Raw genomic sequence first — 16,401 nt, 5'->3', positions numbered from 1 at the left:
TACTACTACTACTACTACTACTACTACTACTACTACTACTACTACTACTACTACTACTACTACTGCTGCTGCTGCTGCTGCTGCTGCTGCTACTACTACTACTACATGCCAAGTCACAGTGCAAAATGTGTTACAATGATTATCTCATTTGATCATTACAACATCCTCACTAAGTAGGTGCCATGACCCTCATTTTACAGTTGAGGAAGCTAAGGCAAACAGAGTAAGTTACTGGCCCAGAGCTACACAAACCAGTTAAGTGTAGGAGGTCAAATTTGAACCAAGATTTTTCCTGACCTAAGGTCCTGAACGCTATGAACTGAGCCACCTACCTGTCAATTATATGATTTATGATATGTACATCTATATGATATTTAACACACGTTTCACATGTATGTCTATAGATATATGTACACACATATATGAAATGTATGTACATACATACACACATATATGCACATGTGTATATATACACATACACACATACATACACACATATTATATGGTAAGTCCTTACATTATACCCCTGGAGGATAGTCATGATTTGTTTCGTCTATTGGCCATGGTTTGTCTTGCCAAATTTGTCATTATTACCTTGGTCTGAATGCTCTAGCTTCATTCTTCTCTTGGTCATATCTTCATTTGCTTATTCATCTATACATTATGGCTTCTTCTCTCATTACATTTTTATTATTTCTTTGTTGGTTATGGTTTATCTTGTTTGAATGTTATGATTTTTTAAAAAATGTGTCTTCTCTTGTATGTCTGTCTGGAATGACTTCTCTTTTGTGTCTGTCTGCCATGACTCCTTGTCTACCTGTTTATCATTTCTGCGTTTATATGTGTCATGGATTCTTTTATCTGCCTGCATTTACCTTTCTTTCTCTCTTTCTTTCTCCTGCAGCTCAAGATTACCTCTGCAGCATTACATCAAAAGGACTTTGATTATGTTAACTCTGGCAAAAGGATCTTACAGATGCAGCCACATGGAAAACAACAGTGTCTTTGAATTTCATAGAACCATGGAGCTGGAAGAAGCTTCCAATCCTCTAATTTTACAAATGAGAAAACTAAGTTCTCCAGAGGGGAAGTGACTTGTCTTAGGTCATGCAAGGAATAGAAATAAGGCTGAGTGTAGAATGCATATTTTCCAGTTTTCTGTCCACACTACATCAGGGAAGCAGGATCCATGTAGAACAACCAGCAACACAAATTCCCCCCCTCTTCCTCTCTATGACGTTTTTGCATCTTATTAGACACCCTTGAGTTTTTCACTAATTGGAAAGAAGCATATCTTTTATTTAATCTTTTTCCCCCTGAGTTTTCTCTTTATTGTACCCAATTCAATGCATCATGTGTTAATTCAGCATCTTTTGCATAGGTAACATTATTCTTGCTGTTCTGAAATACTCAGGAAAGAAATAGACATGACCCATGCACAAGAGCTCAACTGGAGAGACTAAATGCTGCTGGAAAGTTATGCAACATTACCAGGCATTATATGAAGCAGAAGAAGCATCTTGATATAGTGTATGGGGAGTCAGTCTTGGATATGGTACGATCTGGGTTCAAGTCCTGTTCCTGGACATATCAACTCAAGAAATCCTCGAAGACTACAAACTTACCAATGTGTTCCAGGTATACATAAGATAAGCTTCTACCCTACAAGGAAATGACAGGTCAGGAGAATGTTTTTTTTTTAATTGAGACAAAATATAGTATATGGTATAATAGAAAAATTACTGGGTTTGAGGTAAGAAGAAAGGATGTAACAATTTGTTAAGCATGTAGTATGTGCCAAACTCTGTGGTAAGTGCTTTACAAAAATGATTTGATTTAATTCTCACACTATTGTGGAATGTAATAATTAGACTAGCTAACATTTACATAATACTTTCTCTGTGTCAGGTACTATGCTCAGCACTGTACAAATATTAGGTTATATTATGAACCTCATATTACAGTGGAGGAAACTGAGGCAGATAGCAGTTAAATGACTTGCCTAGGGTCACACAGCTAGAATGTTTCTGAGGCTGGATTTGAACTCAGATTTTCCTGGTTACAGTCCTGGTATTTATCCACTGAGATCCTTAGCTGGTTCAGAATACTCTCAGAAGAATAATATTCCAATTTGGGCTTGGCCACTTAATACATATATGAAATTGCACAAATTACTCTGGGTCTCAGTTTTCTCATCTGTAAAATGGGGCAGGAAACTAGTTGCTACCTTCCAGTTTTAAGGTTAATGGGATATAAGATTTTCCCGGCCCATTAATAGGCCTCACATGGAGCCCTGGTACAGAGCCAAATAGGTTCTGGGTCACAGGGATCCCCACACCTTTCCAATTAAGCCCTGATTTCCAAGCTTCTTAGCACTAAGCCAAACAAGTGGTATGTATTGTATTGTTTGGAGGAAAAAGTGTGGGTGGAGAGAGACAGGGGCTGAGAAGTGGGCAAGGGAAGGACTTGCCTAGGGTAACTTGCCTGTGGGGAATGGGGACCTAAAGAAAGCTTGCGATATGTGAGGGGTGCTCCCTGGATTGGTGACAAGTATCTTACTAAACCTTGCTTTTTGGTATCCTAATAGCAATGTCCCAAATAAATATTTTTTTCTTGGAGGAGGAGGGTTTATTATATTTTGTGAACAAACCCTGGGAATATGTATGCATATTCATAGCAGGTGCTATGTGTATCTCATTGACTTTACACAAGTCAAAATCCTATAACACTGAGATTAAGTGTCCAGACAGTGATAGAAACAATGAAGTCAGAATAGGGAGACATTCCCATGGCACAATGTAGTCAAAGAAGGCTTCATGGAGGAAGGTCTCATATCCTTACTAATTTTTTATTTGGCTCTCAGGAGATACAGAGTCATTTTTATTAATGCTTTAGGCTTTTTCATAATGATGATGGTTATTATAAAGTCTTTTGGAGTCCTGAATAATTGTTCATATTTAAAATAACTGCCTTGGTGTCTTCTCCAGCTGAATTGCCTATTGAACATTTTATGCTGGCCCAGACAAAATATTAAGGCCTGGTTGTCTTTTAAATCTCAGATGATAAAATCTTGACAAAAACACCCCTTAATCATCCACTCGCTCCAGGGCCAGACTAATTACAATGGAGCAAATTGTGCACTTTGAGGGAGAACTGAAGCTAATAATTCCAGCTACATTAGGCCATTACTGGGACAGGGAAAAGATGCAATAACTGATTTATAATGTGAGTTTTGATTAAGTGGAAGCATTTGACTATGCTAATCACACCCTCAATTCTTATCCTTAGGTGTCTCTGGAATATACTAAAGTTCCCTATCCTTGTAGGCAGGCACCAGTCTCATCACAGTGATCCTATATAAGAAGTTATATTTTTGCCTTAAACTAATATATGGTCCTAGATACCTAGGTGCCTCAATGGATAGAGGACTGGGCCTGGACTCAAGAAGACATGAGTTTATTTTATTTTATTTTATGTTATTTTTTTGCTTTTTGGAGGGGGGAAGATAGGGAAATTGGGGTTAAGTGACTTGCCCAAGGTCACATGGCTAGTTTTTCTGTTAAGTGTCTGAGGCTGGATTTGAACTCAGTTCCTCCTGACTCCAAGGCAGGTGCTGTATTCACTATGCTACCTAGCTGCCCCAAGATATGAGTTTAAATATGACACTCAGACACTAGCTGTATGACCCTGGGCAAGTCACTTAACCCTGTTTGTCTCAGTTTCCTCATCTGTGAAATGATCTGGAGAAGGAAATAGCAAACCACTCTAATATCTCATCCTAGAAAACCCCAAATGGGGTCACAAAAAGTCAGACATGACTGAAATGATTGAACAACAATATATGGTCCTAAGAGTAGGCAAGTTGCAAATAAACCTATTTCCTGGATAATCCTCAGGTATAACACACATATCTGCATACCACTTTCCCAATTCTATGTCTTATTTACATGGTCTTCCCTGTACCTGAAATAAGCTCCCTGGTAACCCCTATCCCCAGTTCTGAATGCTGATATGCTACCCATTGATGGGGAGCAAGATCAAATATTTCTGCCATGAAACCTCTCCTGATTTTTCCAGTCAGAAACGATGCATTTCTTTTTTCTGATCTTAAGTCACACCATGGGAAAGTGAAAAGTGCCCTGAATTTGTAGGCAGAAAATCTGCAATAGAATCGTAGTTTTGCTACTTGTTTGACTTTAGGCAAATCATTTTCCCCTTTAGATCTCAGTTTTCATGTGTATAAAATAAAAAAGTTGAGTTAAATGGTGTCGAATGTCCCTTCCATCTCTGACATGCTACATATTTTGTACTTATCTTATTTACTTAGAACAACTGATCACATTTAGGCAGTGTCTTATCTTTTAGAAAGCACTTCCCTGGAGAACCCCATGAAGTGGAAGCTGTAAGTGTTTTTATCCCCACTTGACAGATGAGGAAACTGAGCTCTAAAAAGGGAAACAAAACAACTTTTCCTGGTCAGCTGGCATCAGAACCAGACCTTACTTGTCATAGTCTCAATTATATTCCACTTACTCTTGTGTTTTTCTTATCATTTTTTTATGTGATTCCCTTGCGGGCATACATTGTATATTTTTCTATTTTTATTTTTGCATCTCTGTCAGAACCTAGCTACAGACCTGGCACACAGTGAGTGGAAGGCAAGCTCAAAGCCTGAAAAGGTCTTAAGAGGCACACATACATAATAAAAGGAGGAATGAGACTAGGCCTGGGAGTTTTGTTTTAGGGCCTCCTCCCACCCCCCTCACTCACTGACATGCCAAAGAAAAAGGGTTTTGATATTGACATCAGAGAGTAACCCAGGAGCCCAAAGGTAGATGATGGCCTGATGGACTTCAGGTGCCAGAAATTAAACTGGGAGCCAAATTAACTTTTTAGTCACATGCTAGAAAACAGTCTCTGGCAGAGACTTCAGTGTACAGGAAAAAAACAAAACAAAACAAAAAAACCAATAACAAACAAACAACAAAAAACAAACAGAATTAAGCCACTCGCTAACTGGAAGGCAAGGCTGTGTGGCAGAAAACTTGGCTACTGTGGAGTAGAGTCAAAGACAGACAAATATCTGAGAAACAGAAAGACCACTCTGAATAAATAAGTGGGGAAGATTTTTTTTTCTCCCCTCCAATCTAATAGCTGAGTGTATTAGGTTTTTTGCCTTTCTAAAAGAGTCGTAGGAGGAAAAACATCAACAATAAATAAACACACCATGTACTTTAAGCTAAAGGAGCAATAGCAGATTTCACTTGTCTTCTTATAAAGGAGAGATTGCATCCGTGTATCTGAAGCTGGCAGCTTCAGTCCACTGATTCAATTCAATTCAACAAATATTTATCAAGTCTATGAACTCTAGGAGATTGTATTCTACTGGGGAAGGAGAGGGATGGCAAGCATAATTTTAAAAGTAAGTTATCAGAGCACTAATATATTGGGGAGCAGGGGAAGGGTATTGGGAAAGGCCTCTAGGAAGAGGTATCATTTGAGCTTTTTTTTTTTAAAGGTAGAGTTTTTTGGACTTGGAGGAGAACAGGGAGAGAATTCCAGATATAGGGGTTAACCTAGGCAAAGACCAGTAAAAGGAAGATGGATGTTTTTACATGTAAAACATCAAGTTTGGCTGAAGGTGCCTGCTTTGTGTTCTGAATCAAGGCTGCAGTGAAGTTACACGACGCGATACCCAAGCACAAGCACTAGCAGAAATGCCTTGGACTAATTACATGTTTGATTTTTAATTAATTTTTGGTTTTTGAGCATTCAGAAGCCTTTTGCTGAAAAATGTTTGAGGGGCAGTACTAGGTAATTTGCCTAGAAGGTTAGGTTGGAACAATATTGTGAAAGGTCTACTATGTCAGAGTAATTGTCATTTTATCCTACAGGTAATAGGGAGCCATTGAAGCTTCTAAAATAGGGTGATGATATGGTCAGACCTGCACTTTAGGAATATCAATTTGGCAGCTATGTAGAGGATAGAAGGGAGGGAGGATACTGGAGACAAGAATAACCTCTAGGAGAAAACTTTCATAGCCCCAAGGTGACCATGACATGGAATAGAATAATCTTGTAACAGAAGAAAAGGTGATTCATGTGAGATATAACGTGGAAGTGGAATCAATAAGACTTGGTAATTGAATGTGGAAATGAGAGAGGAAAGAGAGTGAAGAGGAGAGCGTGACTTCACACCTACTGCCTTTGCCAATCAGCCTGCAAAACCATCTCAGTAAATGAGGAGCTATTCTGTTTGCAAAGTCCAGTCCGGCAAAGGAAGGTACAGATTAATGGTGCTTAAAAATTTAATGACAATATATGCCTTTCCCAAATATCCCCCAAAATAAGTCCCATGAGAAAATGCCTAGGGACAGCTAGGTGCTGCAGTGAATAGCCTCAGTCACTTAACACTTACTAGCCATGTGACTTTGGGCAAGTCACTTAACCCCAACTTCCCTGCCTTCCCCCCTCCAAAAAGCAAAACAAAAAAATGTCTAGCACTCTTTTCCATTCAATATTCAATGTGGTCATTTTTTTTTAAAACTGAGATATTGTATAAACTAATTATTTAGTGATACTATATAAATTAGAGTTTACTGGAGCTAGTCCTTCCCAGGACATATTTCACTTGTTCTCCCCAGAAAATCATAGAGTGTCATGTTTGGAATAGAGGACACGTTGTTTAGCCTCTATGTGAGTAAGTACCCTCCTTTCCCAAATCCCTGAGGAGTAGACATTCAGTCTCTGCTTGAACACCTCCAATTATAGGGAAATGCTATGTTCCTGAGCAGCCTATTTTCCCTTTGGAGTGCTCTAATGTAAAAGGGAAGTTTATCCTGACATTGAACAAAGATCTTTCTCTTTTCAACTTGGGACCTTGAGACCATGGGGATCATCAGGTTCAGGGCTTCTTAAATTTTTTCCACTCCTAACTCCTTTTCCAGTTTTGGCAATGTCAGTTGGTGTTGTGTGGCCATAGGGCATGCTCTGTGTAAAGTGCGCCTGCTTTGTATTCTGAACCAAGGCTGCTGTTGAAGTTGCACGACGTAACACCCAAGCACAAGCACTGCCAGAAACACCTTGGATTCTTTACATGTTTGATTTTTAATTACTTTTTGGTCATTGAGCATTCAGAAGCCTTTCACTGCTGCCAAATTTTTCAAGATCACATATTAAGAAGCACTGATCTAGTTCAACTCATTCCTCTTAAAAATGAGGGAACTGACACCCAGTGAAGGGAAATGACTTGTCCAAGGTCATAAGGACCAGCGCAGCAGAGGCCAGAATAGAATTCAGGTCTCAGCAGGCTCCAAATCTAAGATGCTTTCCACTGTACTACATTGCATCTCTACTTCCACTGTTTTCTCTTGTTTCTGCCCTTGGGGGACATGTTGAACAAGTATCATCTATCTTCTTCCTGACAACCACTCATATCCTTGAAAATTGTGAACAAGTCTTCTTTGAATCATCTCTTCTCCAAGCCAAGTATATCTAGTTTCTTCAAATGATCCTTGTATGCCATTGTCTCTAGCTAATTAATATTGTTTACTGCTTTGTGCAACCCTGGATAGGCCAGGTATTTTCCCTGGGCCTTAGTTTCCTAAACCAAAAAGTAAGAGGGTCCCTTTCAGTTCTACATCTGAAATACTGTGATCTCATGATCTTCTTTATGTAGCTAAAGGTTATGGGTTTTTTTTTTTTTGGACTATCATCATCCACTTTTAATAGTGAACTTAGAGTAGTGCTGATTCAGGGAATCCGAATTTAGAGCTGTTAATCTTCCCGATTGTGGGGGTCTTGGGGGAGGGCCAAAAAAAGATCTCCAAGGTTGCTGTGTAGTTTAAAATCAAATACCTTGCTATCATATCATTTTCCTCAACCCCTAGTTCATTGCAAAGATGAAGTTTCTCTGACAATATTAATTCCCATTGGGGCGGCCAGGTAGCACAGCGAGTAAGAGCACCGGCTCCAGTGTCGGGATGACCTGGGGATGGAATCCAGGCTCAGACACTTAGCACCCACCCAGAAACACCTGGCCGTGTAACCTTGAGCAAGTTACTTAACCCTGATTGCTTAAAAAAAATATTAATGCCCATTATGTATGAAAGATGGAAGGAAGAAAGGAAGGAAGGAAAGAAGGAGGTAAGGAAGGGAGGGAGGAAGGAAGGAAATATTTTTTAAGTAACTACTATGTTCCAGGTGCTGTGCTAAACACTTTATGAATATTATCTCAATTAATTTTCACAATAACCCTGAGAGCTAGATGCTATTGTTATTCTTATTTTACAGATGAGGAACCTGAGGTAGATAAAGGTTCAGTGATTTGTCTAGGGTCACACAGCTGGTGTCTGAGATCAGATTTTAATCGAGCTCTTCCCAACTCCAGGCCTGGAATTCTATCCTGCAGCTCTATTGATTTGCTAGGAAATATACAAAGTTTAGAGTGGACAAGGCCTTTACCCCTATTGAGCTTATCTAACAGGATATTAAGGCACAAACAAAGACACAAAATATTAGAATTGTGGTCAATCAGTCAGTCAATTAGTGTTTATTAAATGACCAACATAAGCCAGGCACTGAGCTAAACTCTGAAAATATATAGAGAAGCAAACAATGGTGCCTGCCCTAGAAGGGCTCACAGTCTAGAAGACTTAATAATATCCTAGTCTCAGTGACTTGAGATTTCAACCTAGAAGATAACCCCTAACTCAGGGATTACCTAGTGTAACACTTTCATCTTTTAGATTAAAAACTACGACAACAACAAAAGAAAGCAAAACTCTGAGTCTCATAGGAAGGAAACAAATAATTATTAATCACCAACTATGTGCCATGGACTTTATAAATATTTTCATATTTGATCCTTGAAAAACCCGGGGACTTAGGTGCAATTTTCCCTATTTATATATGAGGCAACTGAAATAGATACGTTAGATGACTTCCCCAGGATTCACACAGCTAATATTATGTGAGACTGGATTGAAACTCATCTTCCTGAGCAATGTCTTCTCCATCTCTGACTCCAGGCCCAGTGCCCTCTCCACTATGCCATCTAGCTGCCTCATCCAGCTGAAACAAGTTATAAGTCATTCTCAATCAGCAATAAACATTTATTTATTGACTACTGTGTGCCAGAAACTATGCTAAGTGCTGGAGATACAAAATAAGGCAAAAACAGTCCCTAATGTCAAGGGGATCACTATGTAATGGGGAAACCAATATGTACCCTATGCTCTGTGCAGGATATGTTGGGAATAATCAACCAGGGGAAGGCACTAGAATTAAGAAAAGTTAGGAAAGATTTCCTTTTGAAGATAGAATTTTGGTATTGAAAGGAAGCCAGGAGGTAGAGATAAGGAAGGAGAACAGGGCAGAATTTGAAATCTAGGTACTCTGACTCAGGGCATTGATGTGTACAATCCATAGAGGGTTTTGGCCTAGTCAGGAAGACCCATCCTCCTTATTCAAATCTGGCCTCAGGCACTTACTAGCAGTATGACCCTGGGCAAGTCCCTTAACCCTGTTTGTCTCAATTTCCTCATCTATAAAATGAGCTGGAGAAGGAAATGGCAAACCTGGCTCTGGTATCTTTGCCAAGAAAACCCCAGTGAGGTCAGAAAGAGTTGGACATGACTTAAATGACTGGAAAATGACAACAACTCAACTCTAGATTTAACATTTCTACTGCAGGATGCTGTTATTGCTCTGATAAGTAAATTAAAGGAATGTAAAACTAAGCATTGAGGTCTGAGGGACAACGTTATTATCAACTCATGTGATCAGGGAAGGCTTTCTAGAAGAGGTGGTATTTGAGTTGAAATTTAAAGGATAGTCAGTAATCAAGAGGCAACATGGGAAAGGAAGGTCATTCTTGGTATAGGGAGTAATATGAGCAAAGGCACAGAGGTGGGAAAACTTAGGATATATTTGGGGGTTGAGAGTAGTTCATGTAGGCTAGAGTAATGTGAGATAGGGCTAAAAAAAATAAGGTGTCAAGAGATTATGATGTCCTTGACTGACAGAGAAGTTCAAACTTTGTTTCAGTAGCCACTGAATACCTTTAAGCACAGGAATTATATTCGAATTTCTATCCTGCCATTAGCTGAGTATTTTTAAATGGAATACATGATCACTCTTCCCCCACATGCTTCAAACCATTGCCTTAGGACACTCGGGGCTTAACTCCATCTAAGTAAATATAAGATGCTGGGCTCAGTGTCTCTATATTTACTAAAGAGAGGTCTGCTGCCTCCATTATTCTTTGGTTCCTGTGCTGCTTCCATATTTCAACTGATACAAAGCCAACCTTCACATTGATGGTACCTTGGTTGTAACTGGACCACCAAGAAGCCATAAAGAGGAATTAGTCAGCTTAGGTGGATAATTGATGGGTGTCAAGCGTCCATTTATAAAACTGCTTTAACTTCTCCTCTGATTGCCTGAGGGTGGAATAGAATCTTTGGAGAGAGCCCAAATACCTTTCCTGACTTCCTCCAAATACCTGCATTTTACTCCAGTATAACCAAGGGCTCTGATGGTCTCAGTGTTAGTGATGTTTAATGAGAATTCTGTATTTTTGTAGGGTCATCTGAAAAAGTTCTGAGAACAAAATTGAGTCTTGCCTTGGAGTGAAGGGTCTGCTTTACTGCTAGGTGATGAAAAAAAAAGGCATATACAGGTTTCATATATTCTCATTGGGCCCACACAAAAATCACTGTTCTTTTGACAGTCTGAATTTATCCCTCTTAATTAGTTAATGCTTGGTTCATGTTATGATTGCCTCCAGCAAGGCTTGAAGCAGATGTAGCCTTTAAATACAGACTATACACTCAGAAAGACTAGCAAGGAAATGTTAGGAAGGAGAGGACTTGGCATTATCCCATAATCAGAGATAGCCCATACATGGCATCTGCCCTTTCAGCTAAGAATATGGAAAATTACAGACCTGGAGAGGACTTTCAGAGATTATATTGTTCACTGCCTACTTTTTAAGAAGGCCTAAATTTAAATCAGACAATTTCCAACATATCATTTTGGCCTGAACATGATCATGGTTTCTCAGTGGCTATGCCGTCATAAGAAGCTCTCATAGGCAACAAGCATAAGACAGAAATATTTCTGCCAATCTAATTAAATGTAAAGAGGCTGACGACCAGATGATGATTTCAGAGGGTCATAGACACTAGACGCTAAGGCCACCTTCCATCTAACTCTGTTTGCTTTTCATATAGATCTATTGACATGCATGATGTCTTCCCCATTAGAATGAAAGCGCCTTGAGGACAGGGCATAGTTTTGCCTTCTCTTTGAATCTCCAACTCTTAACATAGTACCACGAACATAGCAACAACTTAAGAATACTCATTGATTAATTGCTGTAGATAGTACTGAGGCTGAAGTTTCATGATACTGATTCATAGAGGAAGGACCAGAACCAACAAAATCACAGATTTTGGAGTGTTAAAATAGCATTTTAAGAAATACCCTCTATCCCTTTGTGCTTTTTATCTTCTCCAAGTGCCTCCTATGCACCAGGAACTGTGTGCTAAGTGCTAGACATATAAAGATAGGTAAGACAGTCTCTATTTCCAAGGTCAGTTTAACAGGGGAGACGACATGTAAACAACTATGTACAGAAAAGATACAGATAGGTTACAGTGGAGAGCAACAGTGGGTGGAAGGCTCTAGTATCAAGGTGCCATCAGGAAAGATTTCTTATAGAAGGTGGGATTTTAACTGAGACTTGAAGGAAGCCAGGAGATGCAGATGAGGACAGAGGGCATTATAGGCATAGAGGACAGACAATGCAAATGCATGAAGTTAGTAGATGGAGTTTCTTGTTCAAGGAAGTGCAGGTCAATGTTATTGTACTGTAGATTACAAGGTGAAGTGTAACATGTAAATGACTTGGAAAGGAGGCAAATTATGAAAGACTTTGAATGCCAGATAGAGGATTTTATATTTGATCCTGGAGGTGATAGGTAGCCATTAGAATTTACTGAGTAAGAGATTGGGAGTGTCCTGGTCCTATTCACCCTCTTCAGGATGGGTTACTTTAGGAAGTTCACTTTGACAACTTAGTGGCAATGGTGAAGTCGAGTTTGTCATCTTCTCTCTTTCCAAATGAGGGTTTTCTAATTAGAAATAATAAAAAAGTCTTTATGTTGTACATACATGTTTCCAGCCTATGTTGGGGTTGGAAATACATGGCTTACTGTCTGCTGTCAAAGATTTTACAATCCAGCTGGGAAAATATAAGTAACACATGAAGCCACAACAAAAAAGACTTTTGGCTCACAGGCACTACTCTACAAAGGTAGCAGGTGCTTGACATATGTTTGTTGAACAATATAAGAATTATTATTATTATTACAATTTTACAAGTGGGGGTGTAGAGACAAGATGGTGCAGTAAAAGCAGGGACTTCTTTGAGTTCTCCTGCAAAACCCTCAAAATACGTGTAAAAATTACTCTAAACAAATTCTAGAGAAGCAGAAGCAACAAAATGACAAAGTGGAAGAAATTTCCAGCCTAAGACAACCTGGAATGTCAATGGGAAAGATCTGTTGCACCATGCAAGAAGAGGAGTACAGTCTAGAATGGTGTAATGATAATGGGATTTGAAGATCTTCCATGCCCTTGATTGGCAAGTAAACAGGTACTTATCACTTAGTTTCAAGTTAATTATAGCAAGCCTTTGTTAAAGAAACAGAAGGGAAGGGCAGAGTCAAGATGGCAGAGTAGAAACAGGACTTCTATGAGGCTCCCGCCTCCTCCAATTCATGTAAAAATGACTCTAGGGTGGCCTGCGTGGGAAGGTGTGGTGGCAGCGGCGCAGCGACGCGGCGGTCGCAAGCCAGGTAGGTGCGGTGGCTGACGCAGGCCGGGACAGCGGGGCGTCGGCAAGGCGGCGTGCGGACGCAGGCCGGGAAGGGGCCTGATCAACTCCGAAGGCAAGTCTTCCCACCAACCACAAGGTCCACTACCAGGCCTATCACCAAAGGGCTGGGACTGGAAAGGGCAAGGTAAGAAGCAAAGACAGGGGCCCCTATACTGGACAGCAAACACTCCTTGGGCTACCACATCATAGCACAGAAATCTTTTTTTAAAAAGCCCCTTTTAGGACCTCCAAAGACGAGGATGACAAAGTGAACCCCACTTGCTCCAAACCCCGCCTCTGACCCTGAAAATATAGTAACTATTGTCCAGGGCAAAACCCTCTACAGTAAAGGCTTGGGATCCTAGAGGAAGGGCGTGGTTAGGACCCTGCCTCAAAATGGGTAGAAAGCAGACTACAAAGACAAAAACTCTAGAGTCCTACTATCCTCAGAGGGAGGAACCAACCTAAGAGGGAGACAATGTGGACTCCACACCCACAGCTGAAACTTCAACAGGGAATGGATCCCAAGCACAGAAGGCTCTCCTAGATGAGATCAAAAGGAACTTTGAAAGCAAAATGAGAGAGATAGAAGAAAAAATGAATAATTCTCTCAAAACAAAAATAGCAGAATTTGAAAAGCATTATAATGAGGAAAACATCTCTCTAAAAAGAAAAGAGTATGATATGGAAAAGGAGCTTCAAAAATTAACCAAGGAAAATGATTTACTAAAAACCAGAATTAAACAAATGGAAACAAATAACTCTATGAGGAACCAAGAAGTAGCCAAGCAAAACAACAAGAATGAAAAATTACAAAAAGAGGTAAAACACCTCAAAGAAAAAATAACTGACCTGGAAAACAGATCCAGGAGAGATAATCTGAGAATTATATGCCTACCAGAAAATTATGATGAAAAAATGAGCCTGGACAACATTCTCCAAGAGCTCATTAAGGAAAACTGCCCTGAAATACTTGAACCTGAGGGGAAAATAGAAATCGACAGAATCCACCGGACACCTGCTGTAAGAGATCCCAAACTGAAAAATCCTCGAAAGGTTGTGGCCAAACTCCAGAACTACCAGATAAAAGAGAAAATACTTCAAACGGCCAGAAACAAACAATTCAGATATCGAGGGTCCACAGTGAGGATTGCACAGGATTTGTCAGCCTCCACACTGAAAGATCTGAGGCAGTGGAATACAATTTTCAGGAAGGCAAAACAGCTTGGATTACAACCAAGGATCACATACCCAGCGAGACTGAGCATATTCTTCCAGGCAAAGAGATGGTCATTCAATGATATAACAGAGTTCCAGACCTTCTTGATAAAAAAGCCAGAACTCAATGGAAAATTCAACCTCCAATTATGAGAAGCAACAGTGACTTAGAAAGGTAAAGAAGGAGAACACACATCATTTTAGAGGGAAAGAGGGGAGGGAGAGGAGCTTCGCATGAGATCTGTTCCTGTCATTCTTGATGCGAAGAAAAAATAGCATACCTCATTAAGTATAACAATATCCTACAGGTAGTAGGAGGGGGAAAGGGTTACAAAAGGGGGGTAGGAGTGGTTTGTAGAGAGGGAAGTAGTAAGGGGAAAAGGGGAGGAAAAGGGAACACTGAGGGAGGCGGTGGTCAAAAGGAAAACTACTAAGGGGGGGGGAAGGGAGAAGGGAGGAAAAATATGAATATTAACAGGGGCAGGAATAGGATAAGAGGAAAGAAACAGATAACAATCATAACTGTAAATGTGAATGGAATGAACTCTCCTATAAAATGGAGATGGATAGCAGAATGGATTAGAAATCATAATCCTAGAATATGCTGTTTACAAGAAACACATCTGAAACAGAGGGATACACACAAGGTAAAGGTAAAAGGTTGGAGTAAAATATATCATGCCTCAGCTAAAATAAAAATAGCAGGGGTAGCAATCCTTATCTCAGACAAAGCAAATGCAAAAATTGACCTAAAGAGATAAGGAAGGAAACTATATCCTGTTAAAAGGCACCATCGAGAATGAAGCAATATCACTACTTAACATATATGCGCCAAGTGGTGTAGCATCCAAATTCCTAGAGGTGAAGCTAAAGGAATTACAGGAAGAAATAGATAGCAAAACTATACTAGTGGGAGACCTTAATCTCCCCCTATCTGAACTTGATAAATCCAACCTCAAAATAACCAAGAAAGAAGTTAAGGAGGTGAACAGGATTTTAGAGAGGATAGGTATGATAGATCTCTGGAGAAAACTGAATGGGGATAAAAAGGAATATACTTTCTTCTCAGCGGTTCATGGCACATACTCAAAAACTGACCATGTTTTAGTGCATAAAAACCTCACAATTCTATGCAGTGAGGCAGAAATATTAAACGCATCGTTCTCAGATCATGATGCAATAAAAATTATATGCAATAAAGGGCCAGGGAAAGACAGACTAAAAACTAACTGGAAATTAAACAATTTAATCCTAAAGAATGAGTGGGTCAAACAAGAAATTATAGAAACAATCAGTAATTTCATTCAAGAGAATGATAATAATGAGACAACATACCAAAATCTGTGGGATGCATTAAAGGCAGTTCTTAGGGGAAGTTTTATATACCTGAGTGCATATGTGATTAAATTAGAGAAAAGGGAGCTCAACGAATTGGGCATGCAATTAAAAAACCTAGAAAAAGAACAAATTCAAAATCCCCAATTAAATACTAAACTAGAAATATTGAAGACTGAAGGAGAGATTAATAAAATCGAAATTAAGAAAACTATTGAACTAATAAATAAAACCAAGAGCTGGTTTTATGAAAAAACCAACAAAATTGATAGACCCTTAGTCAATATGATTAAAAAAAAAGAAAGAAGAAAACCAAATTATGAGTATCAAAAATGAAAAGGGTGAATCTACCTCCAATGAAGAGGAAATCAAAACAATAATTAGGAATTATTTTTCCCAATTGTATGCACATAAATTTGACAATCTTAGGGAAATGGATGAGTATTTAGATACTCATACAAGTTGCCCAGATTAACTGAAGAGGAAGTAAATTACTTAAATAATCCCATCTCAGAAAAAGAAATTGAACAAGCCATCAGTCAGCTCCCTAGGAAAAAATCTCCAGGGCCAGATGGATTCACTAGTGAATTTTATCAAACATTTAAAGAACAATTGATTCCAATACTCTACAAATTATTTGGGAAAAATAGTGAAGGAGTCCTACCAAATTCTTTTTATGACACAAATATGGTACTGATACCTGAATCAGGAAGAGATAAAACAGAGAAAGAAAATTATAGACCAATCTCCCTCATGAATATAGATGCAAAAATTCTAAATAAAATACTAGCCAAAAGACTACAGCAACTTATCTCAAGAATAATACACTTTGATCAGGTAGGATTTATTCCAGGAATGCAAGGATGGTTTAATATTAGGAAAACCATCAGTATAATTGATCATATCAACAACAAAACTAGCAGAAACCACATGATCATCTCAATAGATGCAGAAAAGGCTTTTGA

The sequence above is a fragment of the Petaurus breviceps genome, unplaced genomic scaffold, assembly GCF_028583685.1.
Source record: "Petaurus breviceps papuanus isolate PSGF00001 unplaced genomic scaffold, PetGlider_PUasm1.0 90879, whole genome shotgun sequence".
Classification (NCBI taxonomy): domain Eukaryota; kingdom Metazoa; phylum Chordata; class Mammalia; order Diprotodontia; family Petauridae; genus Petaurus; species Petaurus breviceps.
This window is presented reverse-complemented; position numbering follows the sequence as displayed.